This window comes from Vigna radiata, chromosome 8, assembly GCF_000741045.1.
Source record: "Vigna radiata var. radiata cultivar VC1973A chromosome 8, Vradiata_ver6, whole genome shotgun sequence".
Taxonomy (NCBI): domain Eukaryota; kingdom Viridiplantae; phylum Streptophyta; class Magnoliopsida; order Fabales; family Fabaceae; genus Vigna; species Vigna radiata.
The window spans coordinates 19,778,524-19,783,111 of record NC_028358.1 but is presented as its reverse complement, the minus strand read 5'-3'; positions in this window follow the sequence as shown (position 1 = coordinate 19,783,111).

The window sequence follows — 4,588 nt, the reverse complement described above, 5'->3', positions numbered from 1 at the left end:
GACCCTCAATCCCCAACAAGTTGATGCTTAGAATGGGGGGAGGGTTATCGTAAATACGATAATACTCTATCAGTGTGATAGTATGAGTGTGAGAGAATGTGAGCGTACCTTGTTTGGAGCCCTTAGTTCTTTACTTATAGGCTTTGGATTGATATGAGATCAATAGAACAAAATAAAATATAAACAGAATAAAATATAAACAAACTTACCTGATATATCTCTGTTGAGATATTATTTGATACGTGATATATGATATTGTTCATTTATTCACATTTGTGATATGATGGGCCTCGAGCCTAATAAAGTTGGACCAGTTTGACAATTCGGCCCATTTAATTGGTAAGTTGGACCGTTCGGGTTAACCGGCCATTCAGATGATGTGTCCGGCCATTCAGATGATGTGTCCGGCCGTTCGGGTTAACCGGTCGTTCGTACCTTGTTTGACTGAAGGACTTTTATGAGTGTGACTGTCGTTCGGTGTGAAAGCTGTTCGTGTTGGACGTGCGCAAGCTTGGTAGTGAGACAGACCCGTGAGTGACTTGAAAACGACATAATTGAGTTGTGGTTTAACCTCGAAAGTGTAAATTGTTTTTCCCGCGTTGGGGTAGTGGCAGAGTCGCCAAATAAGAGCCGTTAGATCCTGCGTATCCAACGGTGCAGATGTCGCGACGGTTTCGTCAGTTTCACGCTTTTAATAAAAGCAGTTTTTGAAATGAACCGTCATTCAGCAGTTCTGCTTCTTCTTCGTTGTCTCTCTTGGAAGGTTCTTGTTCTGCCCAAGTGTCTCCTTTCGAAACTGTGTCACGCTCCTGTTCTCAGGTAACAATGGCTTCCTTTTTCCCCGTTCATTCTTTATCTAATAGTGAGGATAAGGAACGTAGCGACTTACCGGTCGTTCAGCCGAGAGTTGTAGGGTCCTTTGAGTCTCTTTTGAGTGGGGATAGGGTTTTTGTTAGTGGGGGAGTCAGAGTTGATGATCCGGAGCCAGGGTGTTCATCTTCTCCTGCAGAGTATGCATGGGCATCGCGTGGGGTTGGTGACCAGGACACCATTTTCGTAAATAAAGAAATATTGTTAGGATGGGTGGAAAATAATTGTGTTCTTCGAACCTTAGGGTATAATGTAGCCTTGAAATTGATTGCCTGTAGGAAGGATGAGAGAGTCTTCAGAGGACGTTGCGAGAGGGAATTGCTTTTACCTTTATTTATGTTTGCTCTATGACATGTACGTTAGACTCCCGTTTACGAGATTTCTGATGGTATCGTAGGGGTTAATTTTTAAAAGGAGTTTAGTGCAGCGGATTAAAATACACAGAGCGTACAGCGTAACAAGTCACAGTTGAAACAATTTTTCCCTTTTTAATTTTAAACAATTTTCTTTCAGAAAATTTACCAAGCAGATAACGTGCGTTAATTATAAAATGAGTATAGGGCAAAAGAAAATCACACAGGGATTTTTATACTGGTTCGATTCAACAGANATAGGAACTATAGATTTAAATAATAATTTGGTTTTTATTTTTGTTGAATTATTTCGATTCATTTCTAATATATATTTTTGTTCAATCAGGTTATTTTGTTTAAGTTTGTTATTTTTGGTAACATAGTTTAAACAGTTAACTACAAGTGAACCATGTATCTCTCGTGTAAGTTGGTCTTTTTTTTTTCTTTTAATTTTTTGAATTTTTTATTTTTTTCTTAATTTTAAAATAGTTGTTCATATATCAAGTCAATATTGTATCAAGTACCAATAGCAATGTCACGTTTTAGTGCTGATACATTATATTTTTATGAATAAATCAACTCTTTCGTAACTTTTACTCTATTTTGTTTCCAAGTTCAGTGTGTTTTTATGTTTTCTATTGTTTTAGCTAGTGTGTACTTGTTTACCTCTAAGACTATTTTGAGTGTGTAAAATAAGTCTTAAGAAGCAATGTTGGTGAAGGAAAACTAGTTTGAACACAAGAAAGCGTGATTGAAGAGGAAATAATTATTTTTATACAAATTCTCATTCCAATGCACTAGAATTGCAGCCAACATGACAAACATGAAAAAACGACTCACTTGTAGGGTTATACTACCATGGACCACCCCCAAATGACTAGAAAAACACCATTAGACACCAAGCTGACTCATTGGAAAAAATGATACCCCAAACCTAGAGTATTCAAGTCCCTCATCGAAAATATGGCTCTTCTAAAAGTTACAAGTCAAAGAGCATTGATGTTTAGGTCTCGTTGGGAGAGAATGGAGTCGTTGGGCGAGAATGGAGTCGTTGGGCGAGTGTGTCAATCTTGATATGCAAACATGGGTATTTAATCATGTTTTCACAAGTGTTTTTGATATTCTCTCCTCCCACACTTCATTTTTCACCTAGAGCAATTGGGAGAGGCCTTTAGAGCCTATTTAGGGTGCTAGGAAGCTCTCTTTTCTCCTATTTGGACTTCAATCTCCAATAATGATGATTTTGCTCCTCTTTGGGTTGAGAAGGAAGATGAGTCATGAATTTGATATGGAAATGTGAAGAGGAATCACAATTAGAGCATGGAGTAGAGGCAAAGAACCTTGGGGAAGGGCATTCATCTCTTCTTGGTTTCAATTTATTCCTTATCTCCTTAATTTTAAACCCTAGGTTCTCCACCATGGAGAGCTAATTGAGATTAGATGTAATAAATTGAATCTTGTGTATTTTGTGATGCTAATACATATGTTTTTCCATTTCAAAGTTAACATTTGATTTCTATGCTTAATGCTTATTGTGACTTGATCATCTATGGTTGTTGGTTCTTACGGTGTTTGAAAATTTCTTTTGAACCTAGACTTGAAATTGAATACCTAACAGAGCTTATATCTAGGATAAAACATGATTCATTAGTAATCTTAATACTCTTGAACTTAATGCATGGTTGCTTGCTAATGATTCAACGAATTGAAACATGATGAGTTATCAAAAGTTCAAAGTCCCTAAGGATAAGATTGAAGTATAATTAAGAGTTGATTTTAACATGAATATGGAATTGAGATGATTATTATAATGCATGATAATGAAGTGGATGAACTTCAGTCTTGATAAATTGTAAATAATCTAAGTTACATTTCCTTGCACACCAACTATTTGATGAAAATACCAAAAAGAGTTTCTTGTATTTTTGTGAACTTTGTGATTTAATTGAGTTATTAAGTGCAAGAATTGTCGAATGTTGCATAAGTCTCTTATGAGATAATGATATTTATCACTTGCTATGTTACGAATGGTACACTTGTCATTGGTTTTGCAACAAATGTCATGTATCAAGTTATTGTCACGTGTCAGTGTCCTATATTTAACTCAATCCCTATATTTGTTATTTCAATTCAATTCAGTCTTAATTTTTCTTAAAATGAAACAACTTGTTCCTTTGCAATTATATTAATTTTTTTTATGTGTCAAAAATGTTTTATTCTAACATTTGAGTGTTTACATATTTTGATGTAATTTTAGTTTAATATGTCAATTGGAAAAGACTTTTGACACATCAACAAAACTTAACATAATTAGTTAAAATGACTATATTCATTTCTTTTTAAAGTCACCAGAACCAAACTATATCAAAGTTTCAAATAGAAACAAATTTGAATTTCACATCAAAGTTTAGAGACAACGTATATTTAACTCTTTAATTTGTATACAAGTGTTATACTAATATTTTTATTAAAATTTATTTTTTTATTAAATATTTCCAAAATCATTTTTAAACTAACTCTAACTATATTATTATAATATAATTATTAGATTTATTTTTTATTTCTGCAAGAGGTAAAAAATAGGATTAGAGTTTATTTAAAATAAGGTTAGAGTTGATTAAAAAATTAAGATTAAAGTTAGTTTCAAATTATAAAAGAAAATTATTCATTATTTTAAAAAAAAAATTTAATCCTATTTTTTTACAACAAAAATAAACATCAATCTAATAATTATATTCTAATAATATAATTAGATTCAATTTAAGAATAACTTCATAAATATTTTAAAAAATAATAATTTTAATAAAAATATCAATATAATCTAACACTTATATAAACATTAGAGACATAAAATTGTTCCTTTTTAAAAAAAAAAATCACTCAATCGAATTAAAATAATAAATATAAAAAGTAAATTAAATATAAGACACTGAACATAACATTGTTATGATCACATGATACAATGTTAATTTGATATGCAGACAATTTTTCTTAAAATTAAAAAAAAAAACAAATAATACAAATTGAAATGTGACATACACCGTTCACATGTGATTAAATATTTAAGCATGTTACCTATTAAATTGAACAAAATAAAATATAAAAATTGAAACCAAATTGAAAAAAATATTAAGACTAAATTGAAATTAATAAAAAAATTAAATTAGTTTTTAAACCTAAAATATAATATTATAAAATATAATAATAATAACAATAATAATAATAAAAATAATAAAATTGGTTAATATAATACTTATTATATGTACAAATTGTAACATCCCAATAAATATATAACAGAAGCTATAATTTATTTTAGGAGTTAACATGAATAATAAATGAGAACAGTGATGAATAACCACAGAGAT